Genomic DNA, 25,596 nt, shown 5'->3' with positions numbered 1-25,596 from the left:
TCCTCGAAATAAATCGCCATTTTCGCCATCCATCACATTGATGCAGTGGGAGATGGACCGCACGGCTGGGATAGCCGTCTGTGCTGTAGCTGATCGGGGTGCTTATCTTGCTTCAAACCCAACACTTACTCTCAGCCTTGAAGCTGGTATGTCTCCAGAATTATTCGGGTTGGCAGAGCTTTTTGTGGTCAGTGGGCCCCTCTGTCTTGCTCAAGAAGAGTCATGAAGAACAGGTTGCCCACGTTCCGTTGCATTTTGCATTTCTCTGTAGAAGATCTACAGCATCTCTGAGCAATCCACACCTGTCTTTGACCAACTTCATAGCAAAAAATTAATTCCTGATGTTCAGAGGGAACCTCCTGTGTTTCAGTGTGTATGCTCTGCCTCTTGTATTGACAGTTGGTGCTGCTGAAAATGTTCTGGCTTCATCTTCTTCCTTCTTGTTACATGGGCCAGGAAGATCCCCCTGAACCTTTTCTGTATTCAGAAAGTCAGAGCTTTCTCAGCCTCTCCTCACGAAGAATGTCTAGAAAGTCAGAACAGTGAGCATTGAACTCCTCAACTGACCTGCTTAAAAATGTCTTGAAATCCAAGACACATTACTGCAAATGACAAAATCCCACAAAAGTGATAATTTTCAGACAAAGCCATATCTACATTATAGAAACAGGCTGGGACAGCAGAAATTGTGAAAAATTCAGAGGATAGTTTGGCTGTTTTCATGCGCTGTTACATGCACACTGACTTGAAAGTTTGTAAATCTTTTCAAGGATATGAAAATTCTTGTCCAGTTCTATATATTTATTTTCAGAAACTGATGATATAGGCTTTTTTTGTCCAGATTTGCAATAGTGTGAAGTTATGCTAGGCCTAGAGGGAAATATAGAACTCCTCCTTTGAAGACTTAAGTTGTGTTGTCTTACTGAGAAGCACATGGTTCCTGGGCTGTGTATTGAGTAATATCTTGACTTGTTTGTCCAGCGCAAACTTGCTTTCTCCATGTCCTAAGTGGCAAGAAACCAGTCTTATGGGACAGTCATATTCAACTTGTTAATCAATGACCTGGATAAAGGGATAGGATATTCCCTCAGCAAGATTGATGACTATATAAAACTGAGGGGACTGGCCGATACACCCAAATGTTGTGCTGCCAGTCAGATGGAGGTTGATTAATGGAGAACTGTGTGGAAAAAAATCTTATGAAGTTAAGCCTCTCACCCCCAGCACTCCCAAGTGCTTCTGGGCAGGGCTGCTCTGGATCTGTTCATCCCCAGACTCGGCTGACACCAGGAATTGCCCTGACACCAGGACCAGGCCTTGTTAAACCTCATGAGTTTTCCAGAGGCCACTGGACATGTCCAGATTCCTCTGGATGGCATCCCACCCTTCAGGACTGTCAACTGCACCAGTCAGCTTGGTGTCATCTGAGAGCTTGATGAGGGTGCACTCGACCCCTATGTTTATGTCAGTGCCAAAGATATTAAGTAACACTGGGCCCAGTACAGAGCCCTGAGGGACACCACTTGTCACTGATGTGCATCAGGACTCTGAGTCTTCAACTACCCTCTGGATGTGACCATCCAGCCACTTTCTTATCTAACAGCTTACTCTATCAAATCTGTATCTCTCCAATTTAGGCTGTTTATCACAACCTTGAAATATTAGAAAGCAGTACTGTCACTGTCAGACACTAATGATTCACACAGACGCAGTTCTGTGTGTGATTGAAGAAGAACTTTATTCTGTCATTTCTGTATTTACAGATTCTTGACAATGACCAGGGATTGAATAGTTAGGTTACCACCTTTCCAACCACACTGGTCATGAGAAACACCCATCAAAAGACGTATCTTTAATGGAATAAACATGTATAAACATCAATGTTTATAGTTACTTTCCTGGGAAAGTGACTAGAAACTAGGAAAACAATACCAGAAAGTTTAATTCCCAGGGCGATACAGTACAGCAAATATGTTCCAGTTATTATGCCCTACTGACATAAAATTGTATTAACAAATCTCATGTCCTGAAATACGAATTCTAATCATCACATACTCACTACAAAGAGTAGTTGCTAATTTTCCAGTAAATTGTTATAATTTATGACTGTATATTAATCCTCAAATATACGAAAAAAAATCTGAATTTTATTTTTCCTGCACTTAATTATTTAATCTTGATGACTATCAAAATTGAGCATGAAGCAAGGGTTTAAAGATTTGGGTGGTGTATTTTTGACATGTTCCAATTAGGTACTTGAATGAAACTTCTCACTTTTTATTGCATCTCGCCTTAGTTTATCTGGCTCTATCACTGCAGCCTGCGACAGGAGTGGGTCACACCCCAGGAGCAGGATGACCCGAGGTGTGACTAGAGCACTTGCTCTACGGCTTTTTGGCTGTCAGTCTGCACTCTGAGGAGACAAGGATGAGAGGGAGGTCTTTTGCATGGGATAACAGAGGATTTATTGCTTTGGGAATCTTGGGGGCAAAAGACAGAAAAGGCGAGTGTGCAACAGCTGAAATAGGGAGGCAGTTCAAAGGGAGGGTACAAAGCATCAGAGATATCCTGGGGAGGGTAAAAGGCAGGGCTCACAAGATGATCATCCAATGAGGGAGGTAGGGGGGGAAAAGTTGGGTCACATGGACTAATCAAGCGTTGAAGTTTAGGGGATTTCTGAAGAGGAATTCCAAGCATGTGGTGGGCCTAAGACAGATTGACAGGAGACTCAGGGTAGATTGACAACATGGGGTGGGAGGGTCTCATTTGGACCAAACCATCAACTTAGGCAATAACTGAACATACCATTAACAAGAAACACACTGTTGTAACTTTTAAGAACAGATGTGAGTAATATATTAATTAAATACTTCAATTAGAATACAGAAAGTAAGAGTAAATGGCAATTCCACTAAGAAATTGTCATCCAGTTTGGTCTGTACTATTTTTCTTTAAAAACACAGTAAATGAAATGTAACTGGCCATAATCAGTTAAGGACTGTTGATACTTTAATATATATAACTTTGCCATTGTACCACACTGTTTTCTTAAGAATGCTCTTCAAAGAGTTTGCAAGGTTAATTTCACTGTTACTCCCTCTTGCAGGGCAAGAAGGTATCATTCTTCTCTTTTTTCTTGGTTTTTTTTCTTAGTTTTTTTCCCATCTTGCTTGATATCAACAAATTTTATTAATGCTAAATGTTTTTATATTTTGTCAAGGCCACTGTTTGAATTAGTTATTTTTTTTAAGAAGTACTGATATTTCAAAGAAAATAGGAAAAAACATAGCCTGCTTCTTTCTAGTAAGATTGCTGAGGATGTTGTATACCTTCAGTGACAGCACTATAGAACAAGGTGGTGTGTTTCTCCTATTTTTGAACAGTTAAAATTGAAGAGGGTTTGCTTAAACTTGAGCAAAACTATTTGCCCCTTTGGCTGTATAACAGATTGGGAAGAAAATTAAATCTGTTAGTCACAATGTCAAACATCAGGATACAAAACTAACTGTATAAACCTTAAAGTTTTACTTTTCAGGTCATGCCCATAAGAGTCTTTTATTCTTTGTCTTACATTAGTAATTTTACTGAAATTAGACTATTCTTATATGTATAATCTAGGACTAGCTGTATCAACAGTACTATGTGCTCAGTTTTATTAAAACTTTTTAATAAAATAAAAATTTTATAGTAGCAAAAGACCTTCATACAATAAACTGACATGGAACAACAACAGAAACAGAAAAATAAAATAATAAAAAAGGTTTTGTTTTCACTATGCTGTTTAGCAGACATTATATTCTCCATTTCCAACAAATAGTGAAAAAGCTCCCAGGCTGTGAGGTTTGGACACAGTCACCAATTACACTATTCTGGGAAAAGACACAGAAAAATTAGTAATTCTGTCTATTTACACATTGATGGTGTGGTTCTGCAGTCAAGCCTACTGATCTTGCTTTGTGTTAAAATGAGGAGTCATTATTCCCTTTTTTTCCCATATGCCTTGCTAATCTGGTTGAAAGTTGCATTTTTTTTTTTTTTTTTAATTAATCAATCGTTTATTGAAAAGTTATTTTATTTGAGTAGGGTTTGAGTAGGTACACCAAAACATCCAGAGCCAGAAGAGAACAAGCAGCAGAGGCATTTGACTACAATTCAAAGAACAAGCAGAAGTAGCAGTGCTCTGTTAAGGTTGCCTTGGCTGACAAAAGGACACTAAGTCTTTAGAAATATTCAGAATTGACACAATTAAGGATATCCTTCCACCAATATCTTTCTCTAGACTTCTGAAACCATGAACCAGTGAGGTTTAGCATTGAACATACTTGATTCCCCAGTATTACTCTGTATGTACTAGCACTTTAATTAGTGTACTAATGAAGCACAATGAATGAAGTCACCTACAAACAGAGTTGAGAAGAATTTTAAACATCCATGTTCCCTTCTAATGAAACACACGTGCCAATGGTTTAAAAACTTCTGTCAATGATCAACTTAAAACATGACCTTTTTCTTCCTTGAAGACAGTTAGTCTGCTGGGACTTAGAATGAAAATTATGTAAGAGACTACCAAATTACTGAATTAACCAGAGTGATAAACTCAGACCATACATGAAGACATAGCTCAGATATGACAATTGTGATCACCCATATAAACAATAAGCTAAGCATGAGTTCACACTGTTTTGGGGAAACAAAAAATGTGAAAAAAAATCCCAGCAAATGAAAACAAAAAAAACCCTGCCAAAACTAAGGGAAAGGAACAAACAAAAAGCCAAAATCCCCCAAACAAAAAAAGCAAACAACTCTCCCAAAACAAAAACAAACAAGCAAAAAACCCACCCTACACAAAATCATGCCCGTCCCCAGAAAACAGCAAAAGGCACAATTCCAGGGGAAAAAATATGATACTGAATAAAATATTTAAAAGAAAAATTGCCTTTCTGTTAGCGTTTAGGAACACACATAAGCACAAATGATTACATGAAGGTGCTTTATTGAAGAGCTCTGGGTGTCAGGGGTACACATACCCAAATCTGACCCGAACTTACATTGTTCTAGTGCATGCATTGTTTTTACCCAAGCATGAATTTCTTGTGATCCCCCCCAGCCCCCTAACATTGTTCCTCATGTTCTTTAAACAATAATTCTATCTAATCACATCTAACAATTGTATCATTTATCATCTACTGATTACAGAGGTGCAGTGTGACCTGATCTTTAGGAAGCACAAGGCCTAACGTTTCTCAGGGCCTACCTTTCCCAGGGCTTTCCAATCCTAACTTTCTTTCTAAGTCTCCAAATTTTCTAAGATTTTAGAACCTTTTACTATCATTCCCCCCTTTGAAAGCATTTTCACTTCACTGTAAGTGCTAATGTTTTCACTCAATACAGTCCTTTGTTTCTGAGTTGATACTTGGTGTTCTTCGAATCCCTGATTGATGTAAACGCTGTCCTGGATGTTGTCATGAACTGGAGAACCAGAAGATGGTGGGTGTGGATCTTGCATCAGTGCCTTTATTATTTTCTGGTTCCAGGATGTTTTCTTCTGTATTTCTCCTTTTAAGATGCTGTAAACTAACCAAATTGCAAGAATACAATTAGTAAGATTATCACACTCTCCATGATAGATTTAATCCATGAACTCACATTCCACCCTAACCCTTTGAAGATTTTGCCTAACCAATTTATAGTCAAATCCTTTTGCTCTTCCTGTGTTCCATGCTCTATTTGTTGCGACTGATTGATGTCATATTCTACATTTGCAGTTACGTTTGGGTGCAACAATGATCAATCTATCTCTTAAAAAAAACCACACACTCCATGTTCTTTCAGGAGTAGCAAATCTAAGGCAAATCGGTTTTGTAGTCATTTTTGTGCTGGCTTTTAATTGTATGTTTAGTTCTTTAAATCCTTCCTGGGTGACTCTTGCTAGTCTATCTACCTGACCTGTTTCTTTATTCTCATAGTTTGCTATAAGACCGGGCAAAGACTCTAGGGCCCACCTAAATCTCACTTCACTAGAGGGTTCTTGGTAAGTGTCATCCTGATTCTATTCCTATCCTAATCTTTCCTAGCTATGCCTGTGTCTAGCTACTGAATTGATTTTGCCATTGTTAGCAGCTGTACCGAGATTAATTTTTGCTTTAGCAATTTTACCAATGCCTCTGCACCCCAATGACATTTGTTATGTTTAATTTGTAGAACTTCTCTCATTTTCAAAGGAGTTAACACTATTTGTGCAGTTACATACCACCCTTCAGAATTTTTTTGTGCATTTAGCAAATGTCCCAATTACTTGTCTTCTACTGAATATTTTGGTTTTGGAGGTAAAAATTGCATTGAGATACATTAGTCTTTAAAGGTATCAATGCTGTTGCAGTTTGCACTTTTCAAGCAGCTTGTCGAGCTGTCCAGTCTGGTTTTCGATTCCCTTTGTAAATTTTGGAGTTTCTTGATTGGTGTGCTTCACAGTGTATAATTGTTCTGCCCTCTGGGCAGATGTATTTGGTGATAATGCTTTTGCCTCCACCATTGTATTGACTGTTGTTGCCACATATCCAGTGTATCTGATCCCGTTCTCCACAAAACTGCTTCCATCTGTGAATAGCTCCAACTCTGGTTGCTCTAGTGGGATGTCTTTCAGGTCTTCTCTTGCCAAATAGGTGTACTCTATTACTTCTACACAGTCATGCTCTAATGTTCTGCCCTCTGGGCAGATGGATTTGGTGATAATGCTTTTGCCTCCACCATTGTATTGACTGTTGTTGCCACATATCCAGTGTATCTGATCCCGTTCTCCACAAAACTGCTTCCATCTGTGAATAGCTCCAACTCTGGTTGCTCCAGTGGGATGTCTTTCAGGTCTTCTCTTGCCAAATAGGTGTACTCTATTACTTCTACACAGTCATGCTCTAATGGGCCTTCTTCAGTTGTGGTACCTAGGAACAAAGCTGGATTCAAAAGGTTAGTTGTCTTTAGTGTGACATCATCCTGCCCAGTCAGGATTACCTGGAATTTTATAATCTTGCTTGGAGATAGCCAATGGCCCCCCTTTTGTTCTAAAACAGTGGTTACCATGTGTGGCACATAGACATTTATGTGTCTACTCATCGTGAGTTTTCTAGCTTCCTGTATCAGCATCACAGTGGCTGCAACTGCCCACAGGCATGAAGGCTATCTGACACTCATGTTGTCAATTTGTTTGGAAAAGCAGCCTACCAGCCTCTTCCAGCTTCCCAAAAGTTGGGTCAGCACTCCCAGTGCTAGGTGTAGTCTTTCATGCACAAACAGGTGGAAGTCCTTGGATGAATCAAGCAGTCTTAACACCAAAGCAGTTGCCAATGCCTCCTTCAGTTTGGGGAAGACCTCCTTCTGTGGTTTGCCCCAGGTAAATGGCTGCGTCTTCTGGGCTTCATACAAGGGTTTTGTAATTTGTCCATAGTCCATGATCCACAGCACCACTCTGTCAACCCAAGGAAAACTTGTAGCTCATGTAGGTTCTGGGGTTCTGGAATGGCACAAATAGCCTGAATACGATTAGTACCCAGCTTACTTACCCAGCCCTTGTGAGATTTCACATCCCAGGTAAATCACAGTTTGTTGGGCAATTTGTACCTTTTCTTTAGACACCTTATATCCTCTCATTCCCAGCTGATTTAAAATTTCAATTGTTACCTTTATGCAGGTTGTTTTCTCTTCTGTAGTTGTCAGTGTATCATCAACATACTGTAACAGCAAGTATTGTTCTCTTGGTACTTGCCCATTCTCAGCTCCTTCGCCAGCTGACTTCCAAATAGTGTTGGACTGTTCTTGTATCCTTGTGGGAGTCATGTTCAGGTGAGCTGAGTTTCCCTTCTGTTTTCTGGACTTTCCCATTCAAAGGCAAACAGTTTCCTATTTTCTTTGTCAAGGGGTATGCAGAAAAAGGCATCTTGCAGAGAAAGGCATCTTTTAAATCAATTACAGTAAACCATTTATATTTCTCTTTTACGGATGTTAACAATGTGCAAAGATTAGCTACCACTGTGTAAATATCTTTAGTTATTCCATTATTGCTCTCAAATCCTGTACTAGTATGTATTGGTCAACACAGAAATTTGGGCTCTAGTGTTAACTGCAGAAGTAATAGGTGCATGTTTAGGCCCGCTATTGCTGTAATCAGTATATCTCCAGTTTTGTTATTTCTAGTGAGCATTTTAAATACAACCAACCTCCGCCTCTCTGCTTACCCATGAGAGGCAGAGTTACCACTGACCCTGATTCTAAAGCTGTTTGGGCTCCATTCCCAGAAGCTGAAAAGGAGACTGCTTTGGCTTACAGCCCAGAGCCTGTGGAGGTGTGCTGGGTTATACTATGGGGAATTTGATACAATGAACCTGGGGCAGTACCAATTAGAAACTACTTCACTCAACTTTTAAGTGATAAGCCATCCTTTATGTTTCTGGAGACCCCTTTCTTTATCTCTAATGACCACCCATACTGGCAGGTAGAGGTTTGTTTTCCCTTTTCTGGGTTTTCTTTAAAAGAACCAATGTATCTAACACCCTTTGCTTTCTCTGATTTTTCTTCTGGGATTTTTACAGGTCCACAATTTTAACTGTAATTAATTAGCTCTTCTGCAACTTTGCTCCGTGTCCAAATTTTATGGTACCTAGCAGGTGAATGCAGTTGTGAATATTTTCCAGTAGTTGGTTGGGGGTACCAACTATAGCACTGAAGTCCCCCCTTTCCAAGGGGTTAAGACCCTCTGCCCAATAAGCTGTGTGCTGAGTTAGGGATCATGGGTTATGTCTGTCTCCTGTTGTTAAGAAGACTCCATGTCCCCAGTGCCCACTGGCTTCCCGTTCTCTCAATCGAATTTGATCACCTCCAGTGAGAGACACTCGGAATATGTATCCTGTCTCTGACTCGTGAGGGAGACACCTGTACTCCCTTTTTTCTTTTTCTTTTTTTTCTTCTTTTCTATTTTTCTTTTTTATTTTTAGTGGTTATATGCAGATCAAGATCCTTATCACTGATATAATTATATTCTGTTTTAATTAAAGGTTTCAAACTAGGACACCAGTGTTCCCCACAATTTTATCCAAGTTAGATCTTGTTTTAGGGTAAATTTGATTAATGAGAGGGGTTTCCCTCCCTTCTGTTTCTTTTAGTGAGTCAGCATTTTTGAATTTGTATCATGGAGGGCTGCTCGCAACAGACTGATCTTACTCCTTTCTTCATCCAATTGTTTTTGCAAAATTTTAACTAGGTTTTGGAGAGAGTCTATTGTAGGTTTTTTCCTCACTTCTTCCCTTACAGCAAGTTTCTATAGCTGCTGCAAGACTAGCTCCCAAAACTGAGCAGAGTATAGTTTTATTTTTGCCCAGTTTAAATTTTGTTTCATGCTGTAAATAACATACTCTATCAATCACATTTTCCAAATTAAACCAATTATTAAGCACCAACTTCTTCCCTCCCGGAGAAGGCCTGGCATTGTGTTTTGCTAACAGAGTATAACATGCATAAAATGCAGCTTTAACTTCTGCACTGCTGTTTTCAGTCATTTTTACGAAGGGAAAACCACTACAGGGAGGTATAAACCTAAATTATACACACACACACAACTTTTTGCTTCCCTGTATGGGTAAAAAGAACAAATCTGCTTGGGAGGCGCTCCTTCAGTTTAAAATTCTGTTTGTCTCTTTGCTACACCAAGGAGTCAAAATTCATACTGACATCAACAAAAACAGTCCTGCCCTTTTGCACTAAGAGATCTTTTTTGAAATTCTGCAGACAGAGCCCTCAAGTGAGTGTGGAGTACTTTTCACCTGGATGTGTGCAGTTTGTGGGAAATTTGAATCGCCCCCCTTGCTTTCTAGACACCGCTCACTCTTTTGGGAGTGCTGGGCTAGGTGTGGCTGGAGCAAAATGTCTTTCCCCTAATACAGACTGCACAACAAACCTGCAGCCCCTTCTGTCTGTCAGAAATCCTGTCCGTGATTCCAGTTTAGATGTCATGATTCACTAACGTGAGTGAGACTCATGAGAGGTTTGTTTGATCTCAGAGTGCAAAAAGGACATAAAGGGATTTCAGTTTAAATCATAACAACAATAATGCACCTTTATTTTAGTGCCAACAACAAGGGTTATGCAACAGTGGAGAGAGAGAGAGAGAGAGATAAAGAAAACAAAGTAAAGAGAGAAGAGGGGGGTTATAGCTACCAACAGATGAGACAGGGTCACTGGGATCTTTTTCTGTGGGAGATCTCACCGAAATTAACTTAGTCTTGTGTAATTCTTCCCCAAAGTTACCTTGTTTCTAATGTGCTAATAAGCACCCCAAAGGAGAAGTACCTGGTATGGGAGCATAGCAGCCCAAAACCCTTCTCCATGTTACAACTACAATACACCAAATGCTGAACCTGCAATGCTTTTGCAGTCGTCTTACGGACGGCGCCTAGGCAATACCGTCAGGAATTCCTTTAGCCCAACCATGCACAGCTTTTGCCGTGTCTAACTGACAGGTACCCAAAACAAAGTAAAGCATCTTACCTTTCTCTCCCGGGGACGTTGTGAACAGCAGAGACGGTCGCAGCCAGATGGGCTCCTCGAGAATCCCTCGGTGCCGGCTGGAGCATGATCGGGTCAGGAGTTCGCTCAGCAGCACTCACAAGGTCCCATCTGGGTCGCCAAAATGTTAGCGTTCAGGATCACACATAAGCACAAATGATTATATGAAGGTGCTTTATTGAAGAGCTCTGGGTGTCAGGGGTACACATACCCAAATCTGACCTGACTTGGTTTTGAGTTAAACATGTTTTATACTCTATTGTTATACAACTTATATATCAATTATTAAACTTACATTGTTCTAGTGCATGCATTGTTTTTACCCAAGCATGAATTTCTCGTGATCCCCCCCAGCACCCTAACATTGTTCCTCATGTTCTTTAAACAATAATTATATCCAATCACATCTAACAATTGTATCATTTATCATCTACTGATTACACACGTGCAGTTTGACCTGATCTTTAGCAAGCACAAGGCCTAACATTTCTCAGGGCCTACTTTACCCAGGGCTTGGCAAACCTAACTTTCTTTCTAAGTCTCTGAATTTTCTAAGATTTTAGAACCTTTTACTATCATTTCCACCTTAAAAAGAATTGAGCGGTAGAAAATCTTCTAAGGTAGTTTAAAAAAAATTGTATTGATTAATATGTATCAAGTGGAACTTAATCAATTAGTATAACTGAGTTTAAAAAAGCAAATAATCCAGTCAGTTGTCTGAATTTCTGAATTTGTATCTGCACAGTTAAGCTGGGTTTCAGCTTTGATTTGTAGAATACTGGCACTTCATAAATTATTCAGTTAAAATGGATGAAAAAAATCGCTAAGGTTATGAGACTTCTCTAGAGTTTGGTGCTTTCATTGGGAATCTTTCACTGAATTTAGGGAACACAGAATCAGATCTGTGAATATGAGTTTTTGTTTCACTTGCTGCTTTGTGTAGTTTGCATAGAATTTACTTCCTTCACCCTACCTGGCCCAGAAAATGAAACCAGTTTTGAAGGCCAGCTTCTCTACATTAAGGTGCTTGCCAGCTTCATTCTTTCACATGGAAAATATGCAAGCTTTGTATATACAAAAATATAAAAAGCAACAACTTTGACCACTACCATCATCACTACCATCCAGTCGGTAGCATATTTTTTATATTTGCTTCAAATGTCTGAGCACAATTTATGGATCTTCATTTTAAGGTAATTTAAAACAAACAAACGAACAAGCCCACAACAAAACTAACAGAAAGTTAGAATAATGCATCCTGTTACAAAATTTGAACTTGACATTTTCATACAAGAGCAATCATTATCTTTTGCTTAGTTATATCTATATCTATATCTATTGTATTCAGTGTATTTTCCAAAAAATAAAATTCCACAGGTCATACATTTAGCTAAACATTTAAAACTTTAGGCACTGAGCATGGAAATAATTTACAACCTTTAAAAATTGAACCTGCTAAGAATATTATTTTATGAATCTTCTGAAGCATAATATAGAAATATTATGTGCACCTTAAGTATTTTTAAGTTATGCTTTCCATTATAAAATTTACGACAAATACTGCAAATTATAGTAATTTTATTACATGCTTTTCTACATAATTATGTTATGTTGCCACACAGATTTAAAACTTACAATCCAATTGGGTTGTAATTTAAATTCAGCAGTTTTATCTGTAAAGCCACTGCCACTCCTGTGGTCTTTTGTTAAGAAGATGTGTGTTGATTTTTGTTTGGTTCATCACACAGGACAATGTAGGACTGTAGCTTCATTAAAAAGAGTTCATAATTAGAAAGACTCTGAATAGTTTCCATTAAGTATATTAAAGAGTGAAAGAAGAAATTAATTCTTTCTTCTTGTATGAAGTGCAAAACACATAGAGTACGTGAAAACAATAAGAAAATTAGTTTCACAAAGTAGTGCTGACACTTGGTTGGATGATGAGAAATATGATCAGCCCCCCAGCAATCAATCAAGATAGCTCTTGTAGGTACTATCCAAAGTTGAATCTTATAAAAGAAAGCTACTAAAAATTTTTTGTATGTGTGGAGGAGGCCCAGTCCTCTGACAGGCATCTGTGGCATCCTCCCTGGAGATCAATCCCCTAAGATAAGATAAAACTGTCTAGTCGTAATGATGATGTGGATGCCTCCTTGCCTCAGGACCCCATGTTATCTCCCTGTTAACTACTGCTCATCTTACCCCAGTCTCAGGCCATTGGTCCCCTTCCTGGTTCTCCCCTTCCCTATAAAAACCCCAGCTTTTACCTAGTTTGGGTTTAGATCATCACTGGCCCCCTTCACTGAAGCCTGCATTAAAGACTGTCTGGGGAATGTTATATGGTCTTCTCATCTCTTTATCTGCGCTGGCTGAGGCAACACCTGAACGGAGCTGGCTGGGCTGAACTGAGCTGATCACAGAGCAGAAATCATTGCTAAGAGAGCAGATCACTTCAAGCCCTTGGCCATGCTCCAAGGGTTATCCCTGGCTGGAGGCTGCCTGCAAAACCCTGGATGGTGGCTCTGTCCCTTGGGACAGCCTGACTATCTGGGCTTCTTGCCAGCAGAAGCTGGGGGTCAGACAGGCCCCCAGGACCCAGCCAGCAACATATATGTATGAGCAAAACAATATTGTGAGTAGAAAGCCAAATATATTGTTTGAAAAAGTAACAAGTATTGTCATCCTTGATTAACCAGAGGCACAAATCAACTTCTCAGTAGTGAATGAAAGGAAACTGATACAGGCACTGGTGGTGTGTGAAATGCCTTGAAAGCAAAAACAAACTTAGAACCCATTTTAAATAATAAGAAGCTGGAAGGCAAGAAGGCCACAACTGACTTCTAAACAGTGTTGCTGTAACAGATGTCAGATATTTTACCTGCAATAGGGCAACATATTAAGAAACTTTAAAACAAGACCCACAGTGCTTTAGAAGAAATGTTTCTCTCTTAGACATTCAAAGGGGAAAAAATTTAAAATAAAATTTAAAATATTTCTTAGAGCAAGAAAAAGAATTCATCATGTGCCTACATTACAAAGTGCTTACGCATTAGTCCTAAAATAGTTACAACTTAGACCACTGCTACACAAAGCTCTAGAACATGGCAACAATTGTCCAGAATGTTTTAAAGCTATCCAAAATGTGCATTTTAATTATACTCATTCATAGTGCTAGCAGAGTTAAACAGAATTTTAGTGAAATGGCATATATATCTATACAAACACACAAGCACCAATCATATGCTCATCAATAATGTAATTCCTTATGGATAATAAACGTCTGAAATGGTACCTATGTTCATCACGTTGCAAATCAAAAGTGATCCACTGATCCAACAAAAAAAAATGGAAAACATATGTTTGGAACTTAAGGGAAAGATAAGAAGAAATCATATATACAAGAGGAGGTGTGTATGTGTTTTAATTGTGAAAGCCACCACTGTAGGCTGACAGGTCCCTTCCCAGTTAACATTTATCTTCTATCTGTATTTAGAATACAGTTAGTAGTTCACATACAATACACATTTTATTTCTGGTCTCCTGCCATGGCGGCTGGGATGGCAGGAGTGCTGTGACCTTCCTGAAAAAGCATCCTGAGAAGGACAGCTCTCAGACACTGGCACGTCCCTCTCCTGGCCCAGCAAGTGGTGTCTGGCTTGGCAGCAGCTTCTCCCAGGCAACACAGAGAAGGACTGGAGCTCTGGCTAGTGATTCCACAGAGAAATCACCCTTTATTAGAGCAGGATCCTCTGTGAAAGGAACCAGCACAGAAGCTCTCTGAACTGGGGAAAAACCAGGGTAGATATAGGGAAGGCGAGGGGCAAGGAGGTACCAGTAACCAATGGGATGCAGGCACAGGGGCAGACAGTAAAGGGAAGAACCAGTGGTGAACCAGGGGTTAACATAGTGTCTGGGGGAGAAATTTTGCTCTCTGTAACGACAGGGTCTGTGGATTATGGATGAGTTCTCCAAGGGAGTGTAGCAAGCTCCCTGTTGGCCGGTTCTTTGGCCTCCACAGTGTCCCTTCCTTCAGACTGCATAGAGGGTGCCATTATGAATTAACATTTCAGTTTTAATTCGGACTTTCAGGTAGAAGGTCTAACAAATACAGTATCTAATGTAGTACCTTATATACTTAAAATTAATAAAGAATGTGTCAGAAAAGGCCTAGCCCTGTAATATCCAGTTTTCTGAGAAATACTATTCCAAAAATTTGAGCTTAGTTTTATTGTAAATATTATCTTGAGCTAAACATTCGAAGTTGTTAGAACACTTTCAGCTTCTAAAAACCATGCCTTAAATCTAGTAATACTTTTCCAAGCTCCTAGAAAGGTCCAGTGAATTGCATTCCAAACTGTTTTGTTTCACAGTTACAATTCAAACATTATACATCATAAGGTTGATGGAAGAAAAATCTAGGCCTTTCGCTCACATCTGTATGACAAAGTTCAGTTAGCTTTCCCTTCTGGCTTCTATTCTGTAACAATCATTCATGGAAGGACAAGTTACAAGTGGCTCAGATGAGCAACATAGAAAAATTTTTATATTAGAAAAGAACTGTTCAAACTGAGAGCTCAAAGATTGTCATACATACAATTATGAATGTTCTTTACTTAGGCCTTTAGATTTAAAGTATAATTTTAAAAAATTATAATTTAAAAATTACTAACTCTCTTCCCCATGGCAATGACCAGTATTAATAACACAAAGGGTACTGGGATGGCTTTTTTTTTCAGATACATTAGCCTTGAAATAGATATATATATACATATATTCCATGACCATAAGATCACAAAGCATTCATTTTAAAATATCACTTTCAGTGATTAAAATTAATTATTAGCTCCACTTTAAAAATACCATTAGATACACCATACAGAATGATTTGATTGGAAAAAGTGCATGGACTTATTTAGGCTGTTGCTCAGTCACTGTAGGGGTTGGTTTCAACATGTTTATCCAACACGTGCCCACTGAATCTAAAGGAAAATTGATGACTGACTTTGACTGAGAAATGACAGTGGTCTCTGTCCTACAATCACCAATCTTTGCAGTTGCATGAAAATACAGAAACAAGTCTACTAAACTTGAAACAGTCAGCATTGTCCCACATGTAATGCCATCTGCATTCACTGCAAAATATAGCAAAAAAAGCAAGATTTACACACTAACCAAGACATCACTGCTTTTCCATCTCACAGCCATTTACAGCCTTAAACTACCCAAAATACGTTAAAATTATCATGATCCTATCCCTCTGAGGACAGTTAGGTAGTGAGTCACCTCTTAATAACAGACAGCTATTTTTTTTTTTGTGGGGTTGGAGAGGTCATTGGAGGGGAAAATGTGGGGATCAGCAGGAGAAGGTTACTGGGGAATATTGTGTTGCTCTTTCCTGGTCCTGGTTCAAATATTTGAGCTGTGTAGGCAAGCTAGATATTGACAGGACAGAGTTAATTTATATAGAAGGCATGAATCGAATGCCCATAGCCCATTGTCCTGAAATAAAAACTCTTCCTATTCTATTAGTTCTTCAGTGTAAAAGTACACCTTTGCAAGATGTCATCTTCCTGCTCCATGAGGTGCGTCCTACCATTTTACTTAAAAATCAACGTGAAGGAAGTTTTTATCAGATACTTTATCCAAACCCTGTATTTTCTACTGTGAGACAAATAGAAACTCATTACAGTCCACAGTTTTAGCAAGGCATTTTACTCCAAACATTAATATCAGAAGTCATGAATGGCAATAATATTACATATCCTTATTTTAGGAGGCTACAAGCAGCAACTTAAAGCTGTCCTGAAGTATTAATAAACATACATTTTTTTTGTTTAGAAAACCTAGACCCAGCAATGCCCAATAAAATTTTTAACGAATATCCCTTGCCCCAACTGTGAACTCCCTTTGTTCTTAGAGGAAGAACTCATGTGGTTTTTTGAGTAGAGACTGATGTTACTCACTCATACCAGGGACTATGGACAAGTCTCTCTCACTCATCCTTGAGTAGCCCCATTTAAAGGAGGAATCTCTGTGCACAGTCCTAGAAAGCGTGTGTTAGAATTCCTTATGGTTAAGAAGAGGGACTGAACTTTTATTGGATACTGTAATTGACTGTCAGTCAGATGTTTCCAGGCCAGCGGTGTCAGTTCAAGAGCTTTAAAGAACTTGTCAGCACCATCACTTGTTGGTTCCTTTATCAGGAACTTTACTAGGTCTGACACATCCTCACCTCATTATAAACATGTTTAACTTCGGTATTATAGAGTCTGGCAGGTTCCAACATTATTCAGCACCTTCTCTATTTATCACTGGTAGCTTTGCAAATAGGGCATTGTTTTACGCCCATTCCAGGCACAGCATCCATCTACAGCTACAGCTTTCTGTTCATGTTTTTGTAACTGTTTCATAAACAGTCTATTCTATTCTAAATTTCTTACAAAGCCAGATGTACAGAGAGATGAAAAATCCATACAAAGCTGTGTCACAATGATGAAGATGATGATAATAAAAAAATTATTTGACCATTTATTTATTTTTTTTTCCAAACAGCAGATAATGGCTGTGATTCACAGGTCTACAAATAGGCAAGAAATGAGGTTTGCATGAACCTTTTAAGGAAGAAGTTATTAAATATTTATGATACCAAATTAGACATACAACACAAAATATTGGCGACATCAATCCCTGCATGCATTAAAATTTCAGGCCATTTATTTTACATTAGCCACCAGATTTATGTGGCTTCCACAGAAATGCCTGAATGGAATACATTTCAGAAAATATGCTTCAGGATTAAAAAGGATTAGATCACCTCTTCCTATTCCATATCAAAGGATTGACTAGAACGTTCATTTTGTTTTTTTCCTAACCTTTCAAAGTTGCCTACTAATTTATTTCTGAATTAAACGTACAAATTAATAGAATTTTAAAATGAGTTTTGATTGTGTTCTTAAACTACACTGATACAAATCAGCTGTACCAAGTATTTTCCCAATCCACAAAGAAGACAGTTATAAACCACAAAAGTCAAGAGATTGGTCCTTCACATATAAGTAAGCCATCTTGTTACTCTCAGTGAGAACACTTATCTGAATAGTCACCTCCATTCACAAAGAAGGAAGCCTTAGATCCCACTCCTGATTTCATTAAGGTCTGTGAATTTAGCCCTTAACTGAAGTTTTACACACCATCTAATGTCAAAACATAACATTCCAAAGTTTGGTGACATGCTTTCATCTTGCATTAGATGACCCATCTGGCACTCCAGACTAAAGCATTAACAGTTACTGTCTCCCAGCTCTTAGTCCAATAATTGGTATTCAATCCCCTAGGACAAAAAACCAAAACCAAACAACTCATTCTCTCTCCTCCCCTCTGCTCCACTGCCTCACCCCCACCTCTCCTCTTTACCTCTCTCTCTCTCTCTCTCTCTCCTTCCATGCCCTTTATCAGAACATAGCAAAACCGAACCTGACAATTTTTCTATTACAGCTCTTACATGAGAAGCTGTTCAGCACTGGGCTGAACCATTTCTGTCTCTGTGCAGTAAAGCTTCTCTTTACATGTGATATAACCTGACTCAGGGCAGAAAGCCCTGCAGAGTTTAAGTAAACATTGCATATTATAAATCGCAAATTGCTTCTGGTCACAACTATGAGGGCTTCAGGCAAAAAGCACAATCTCTCTGAAGAAAAACTAAAAGAATCAATATAACTTTTATAAAAATCTAGGGAAAGATTAACCCTAAACCCTAACAAGATTTTTTTGTTGTTCAAGACACGATCTACAACTCAGAATTTAATGTCTGTTGTAACATAGGAAAAAGCTGAAACTTTTAAAACTTTAAAAGCTTAAAAGATGATGATTCTTAGGAAATTAAGGAACTTATGACTACTTGTGACATTGTAGTTCTCTGAATTAATTAGAATAATTTCTAAGCAATCTCAGCCAAGGATTTCAAACTTCTGATATTTAAAATAGGTCTCTATATGGGAGATCCAATTTAATGAAAGTCCTGAAAGAAAGACAGTAACTTGAAACCAAACAATCAAAGACTGTGAGAAAATAAAGTTAAATATGATGAAGTATGTTCCCCAGCCTTGGAATCCAGCAGAGCGCCTCACTGGTGCCTGGATAAGCAGAGGAAAACTTGTACACAGACCTTGTTATCTTAAAGTCATATTTATAGGTGGAGAACATTGATAGAGATTACAAAAAAAATATTCTGGAGGGAAATGGAGTGGATTACACAAAAAACATAGCACAGGCTTTGAAAATAAAAAATCTGCTCCCATATTTACATTTTCCAATTACAATTGATGTATGTGGAAGTAAACATAAACAAATTCTCAATCTCAAAACCATTTTAAGACATAACTTTGATTATTTCTGTCAGTCCTGTTGTCCATTGATCTCCCATTTCTGCCTCCCTCAACATATGAGTGATACTTTCCACGTTTCCAGCAATTTTACAAGGCAGGGTTTTTTGTACACCCAATCTGCAGGTGCAGCAAAGGCCTCAGCAAGGGGAAAAAGCATTACCACATTCAAAAGCAGCTGCATTCTATTTTCATACTTATATCTCAAGAGAGACAGTTAACAATGTGTCCAGAGAGTGGTCACGTGCAACCAATGAACCATGATTATTTTATTTGCTAAACTGTGGAAATAGTGTACAATTTTAGGAATTGGTGCACCATCTTTGTAGATTTACCATATAAAACCCATCTTTGTACCAATATTAAATACTTTCCACCCCCCCAGTTTTATGTGTAAGACTGGTTGACTCCATACCAGATGATGAATCTCACTTTTAGGGATGATAATACTTCTTTCAAGGTAGTAAGTAAACCATAAGTTCTCATGAAAATTAAGTTAACTGCAGTTCAAGCATCTGGCAACCAACCAGATAAGGCTTACTGTTGCTTGCAGAGATAATTTAACTATATTTATTGTAACTCATAAACTTTTTTCTCTCCCTCATGTTTGTTTGGTAATTCAAGTAAACCTTCTCACAGGTCTCAAGTAGTGCAATATTCTGAAACTAGAATATAATTACTAACCTGTGGTTCATCTTCAGCTCAGTTCTATAGAGCTGACTTCGTTGTCTTAAAGAACTACACATTTTCTTGTATGCATTTAAAAAAATACACAGATTAATTTTCCACATACTAAATACTATTAAGTCTGGGCTGAATCTTAGGCATTATTTTTTTTGTCTCATACTTTCACTTCTGTTGTAGCCCACCTTAATTTTTGATGGACGACTAGCTCAAATAAACAAGCATTGTGTAAAGAAAATAGTGTGGTTTTTTTCTCCTTAATCTATAGATTTCTATTACAGGTTTACTCTTGCCTGTACTAGTTTGAAAGCAAACTAGTTGGAGACTCCAAGTCAGAACTACAATTTAATAGGAAAATTTAAATAAATGCAAAAACCATTGGCTTAACCTGACAGAGTCAGAAAACACCCTGACACCTTGTTGGTCAGAGTTGTTGAACCAATGATGTTGCAGAAGGGTCTGGTCTTCCTCTGAAGGTTCAGTGGTGGTTATGTAGCTTTTGTCCCCTGGGAATTCAGTAGGTGAGGCTGCTAGGGGTGCTCCAACTCTCAGATTATATCTAGGTAGGAATGCTAGGTTCCTCCTTCTGCATGCAGCACAATGGGACGAAGTAATTTTTATCAGTCATGCAGTGAGAATTGATGGCCCATTAGCAGAAGACGTCCCTTTGAGGGACGGAGTTATCAGGGATATGTCATGGACAAGACAAAGACTGTCCCACATGGTTTTAACAGCTTATGGAGATGGTGATAGAATACACTCCTTTGGTTGCATCTTACATTGTAACCCAAGACACTGTCACAAGGGGAGTTGATCTTGATCTAGCCCATTGTTCCGTTTTCCCCTGCATACCCTTCCTTGAGAAATGGTGTGAAGAGTAGGGGACATATTAAAGTAGAGCAATAGGGGTACCTCACCATGTATTTCAAACAGCACTGTAAACACGATTGCAAATATATAGAGAAAAGAGACATATAAAAAATGAAAGGATAATTTGTTAAAATCTCAGTTAACCAGAAAAACCTGTATAAAAATATACCAGCATCATTTGCTCTGATATAATGATTAAATGTTAATTTCATCTTAAAGCCCGATTTATTACAAACATAATATTTTAGCCATTTATGCAACAACAGTATTTAACACATCTCTGTTTAATGTTCTAAAACATTAATTCCTAAGTAGTTAATTCTGTAGTACTTATTCCTATAAACCTCCAATTGTAAATAATGGAAACATAGTCACACAAACTGCAAATACGCAACACGTTGGACCTATGTCACAGTTGCTGGGAGTCAATGTTCACTGAATTCTTCTAGTGCTACCTGAAGTGTATAAAGCCCAGTTATACAAATGCTACCTGAATGGGTTGTCTACAATTTATTTTTTGGGTTTGATCCATTAAAAGCCTAAGTCCCTTTTACATTATGCCTGCGTGTGGGGAATTACAAATTCTTCTCTTTTTAAAAACTCAGATAATTAATTGTTAATCAAATAATAAACAGACAACATACAACCACAGGTATTTTGAAAGAGAAACCGTAGAAAGTCTCTTTTTTCTCCTTCAGTGGAAGAAGAATCATTAAACATATTTATTAACATATGTTTCTGTCCAGTGATTTTTATCCATTCTAAATAGAAGTGTGTCATATTAATCCTAAGGAAAAATATTATGCTATTATACTATTATCAAACAATATAACTGCACATACTGCATGTCAAAAAGAAATCTAAAATTTCAGTCTCAGATCAAAATTTACATCACCCTGAATCACAGTTTCGGACTAATCTTTTAAAGATTACTGCTTAGTGGTTATCATTATGCTGCACTATTCAAGCTTAAATGAATATATTTGAAGTAATTTTTTATTTTTTTCTAACATAATAGTGTCAGAAGACCATTCAATTTACATGTCACTGTTCTTTTTCTTAAACGAAAATATAATTAAAAATTACACCCTCAACTGTATCTTTATTCACTGGTTTCATATAAAATTTTGTGGTAAAAAAGGAACTTGTAACAGAAGGAATTTTTAAATATAAAAAATGTAAAATCAATTCACAGTTGTTAAAGAAAAACCTGTAGAATCACTGCACATAAAGGAAAAACGGCAGTAAGCATAAGACAATCCATCATATAATTCAGAGTTTCTCAAGTTCTACACATACTTAATGTTAATATAAAATAATAAAAATTAATAATTTTTTTTAAAATGCAATTGCATCAGAAAAGTACGTATTTTACCTTTGTTGTGATTTAAGGCCAGCTGACAACTAAACCACTAGCTCAGTTCCCTCCTCTTTCCACTAGGGATTGGTGAGGAGAATAAAAGAAGAAATTTGTGAGTTAAGAAAGTTAAATAATTGTCTTGAAGTGAAATTGTTCTCATTTATATAACCCCAAAAAACCCCAGAGATGTACAATACAATTGCTCACCACCTGCTCACCGAGGCCAATTCCCAACCTTGAACCCTGAACAAGCCTTTTTCATTCTGCGGAAGCATGTATTATTATAAGTATTATTTAATAAACAAATGATTATCTGGTTAACATGTCTAGTCATGGCAATCTCTAGTGTGGAGTATCTGGTCATATGTCCCAACCTTCCCCCCTCCCAGCATTTTTTGAGTACCTTCTCACTGGCAAAGCCGAAGAGACTGAAAAAGACCTTGACTTAGAATAAACACCACTTAGGAACAACTGAAACACCAGTGTGTTATCAACACTGTGCTCATACTGAATGCAAAACCAACTGTCGGATCAGGTACTGAGAAGAAATTAACCCAATCCCAGCTGAAAACAGGACAACCTATAATCCATTTCTTGTATGACCTAGCCTCCTACAAATCCCAGATGTTAGGCAAAACTGGTGCTTTTTTTCCCCTTTTATTTCTTTATTTTTAATGAAACAGAGTACATGATTTAAATTAAAAGCTAACAGGAATACCAGTTTATTCTTAGTGTAGTTTAACACTGTAACACTGATAGCAAGATATCTGACAGTGACTTTCACCACCAGATTCTCGGCTCTCTGTAAATCTCCCAGTTTCCAATGATTCAAGCAGGATTAAGAGTTACCTCAAACAGAAAGGGAGAAAATGCTAATCTTCCTTTCACATTATTTCTCCTGGCTATAGGATGTATATAACTGCAGGAAAAATGTCCCATTAACCATGTGCTGCTAGCTTCTGGGACAAGCTGTTGGATGGTTTCAGGCAATGTTTTCTTGTAGGCTCCTGTTTTCTGATTGTTTCAGGAGTGTAAAAACTGCCACCTAACAGAGTTACTCTTACAGAAAAGGCAAGACAGAGTTCTCTCTCAAAAAGTGATATCAGATATGCACAAATTTCATTATTGACACAAGTTTCTAAACGACTTGTTAAAATGGAAGGGAAACACACATCTAGAAAGTACCTGTTTACACCTATAGGCATTAAAACATTGTATCCTCTTTCTGTCTTTTCAAAAGATGTTAAAATAGTGTGTTCTTTAATCTTGTAGGTACATTTCTTCTCTTTTCCCAGAGTATTTAGGAAGTTAAAGAATCATTTGAAAAGGTAGAGGTTTGTTTCCTTTCTAAAAATGCATTATTTTAGGAAACATTTATGACACTTTCTCTTCTTCTGATGAGTAAAATTTGGATGTCGTTCAAGCATGTCTGAGCATCTATCTTTCAGTTAATCTTGTTCTGGATGTAAATTGGACACTTAGGAATATTATACCTTTGGCTCAGTTTATCTGAGTTCAAACAAAGTAAAAATTGGATCCTCAGTTCTTTATACATTTATTTGCTGATCATAGTAATGTTTAAATTAATATTTTTGTTAATATATTTACCCTGATCTGAAACATTTGCATTCCGTTTTACCTAAACATTTTAGCTGCACAAACAGGAAATAAAATGTGAGTAAACTGAAAATCATTAAATAGTTAAGGACTTCCTGGACTCTCAGGCTTACTCTTAAGTAATTCATGACATGGTCTCTAGTTTTAGTTAGATTAAAGAAAGGAAATCAGCCTTCTATGGCTAAATTCTGCCAGTCAGTTCCAGTAGTAAGCACTGGGATTAGTGGTTGGACAGAACCTTTAATACCAGCTTTTAAGAAAATGCTATCTGAAATATCCATCTATCCAGAAATCATCTGGCTCCTATAGGTAATCCTCAGGTAGGATTCCTTCATTTTGTGTGACAGTCTGAGGTAGTGGCTGTTAGATTTGATTTTAAATGGCTATGCATTTAATAAGGTCCTTGCAAAACCCTTGCAAGTTAAGATAAAATAAGCACTGCCATAAGGATTATTAATCTGAAGATCACAGTAAGCCTGTTTTCTGGACCAAACATTTTTGTTGCCTCTGTTGCAACAGCAGGTAACATACTGCAAAACTTAAGAGTCACTGCAGTGTGGTTTTTCTTATGGTGGTCATAACCCTTTCTCTAGGGTGGTGGTGATCAGGCTCTGTGGGTGGGTGCTTTCATGGGAATCACATGCCCCTCTCTCTAGTACACCTTTGTAATTAATATTGTTGTTCTTACTTGCTAATTTTCTTACCTCATTGCTGTTTCCAGTAAATTGTTCTTATCTCAACCCATGATCTTCACCTTTTGTGCTTCCAGTTCTCCTCTCTGACATGATGCAAAGGGAAGATGACACTGCTCTTGGCCGCACCAGAGCTCCAGGCTACCTCTACAGTGCCACTCCAGCACGGGCAGTCGCCAGGAGTGGGGAACTGCAGGGGAAAGGCGATCCCACTGCAGAACCTTCAGAGCACCAAATCCTGCCCGGCTCTGCCAAATCAGGCATCATGGGTGATGACAAAAGGAAGGAGGAGACTCACTCGGCTGTACTTCCCAGGAACAGGTTTATTCAGGAGAGGGGATGAGCACAAGGATCTGGGCTGGGAGAATTCAGGACCAAAGAAAGCCCTGAGCACCTCAGTGCATTGGGTTTTATCTCAGGGGTGGGCACAGTCCAGGGTCCAATGGGAGCTCATGGAGGGAGGGGTAAGGGGAGGAGGTCCAGGGTCCAATGGGAGCTCATGGAGGGAGGGGTAAGGGGAGGAGGTTACAATGTCAGGGACCAATGGGGATACAAAGAAGGCAGGAACATAACATAACAACCAATAACATGTTGAGGAAGGGATGATATACATGGAAGGAGCTGGAAGGAGAGGTGGGGTTTATGATGATGGATGGGGAGATGGGGCAGGGTAAAGGTGATTGACGGGGAACATTCAGGAAAACTGGGAGGGGTTTACATAACAGACAAATGGAACCAACCAAAGCAGTAAATGGGGGAGAACCAGGAACATACCAAACAGACAAAACACTAACAATCTTAACAGAACTGAATAAACATACTACAACAGGAAGAAGCAAGAATGAGTGAGTGCATGAGTGAGTTGTGCTTTGTTTGGAGGATTTTGGTGTAAGCAATAAATTCTGGAACACAATTCCTAAACTGCAGCAGGCTTCTCTCACAGAGAAGTCAGCACAATCATGATGCAAAAGAGAAAACTGAAAGGGTACAGTTAAATAAAGACTAATGTTTAATGCACATGTTTGCTCAAGAAGCACCTATCAGCCCTTTCCTGAATGGTGACCACTAAGTGAATTAATATATTCTCAAGTATATAACGAGTGGGACACTTTAATGCATTTCAGCAACTAGGACCTGGTGAGTATGGAAATGTTTTTCTGTCTTAGTATACAAAAAAAAACCATTTCCTTCAAATAACTAAGCAAGTTACCTGGGCCTCATAGTGATGACTGATGTAACAACATAATTAATGTATAAACAATACAAAACCAACTATGATTAAGTAAATGTAAAATGAGAAATTGTACATGCCTCAAATCAGCTTTGATTTCGTTATCCCAGTTGAATATTTGCTGAATCCTATTAGGAGAGGAATATGAATGAGAAGTGAAATTTGGTAGTATATTCAAAGTTAAGTCTGCTGGAAACTAAAGTGAATAAA

The sequence above is a fragment of the Parus major genome, chromosome Z (genome assembly GCF_001522545.3).
Source record: "Parus major isolate Abel chromosome Z, Parus_major1.1, whole genome shotgun sequence".
Taxonomy (NCBI): domain Eukaryota; kingdom Metazoa; phylum Chordata; class Aves; order Passeriformes; family Paridae; genus Parus; species Parus major.
This window is presented reverse-complemented; position numbering follows the sequence as displayed.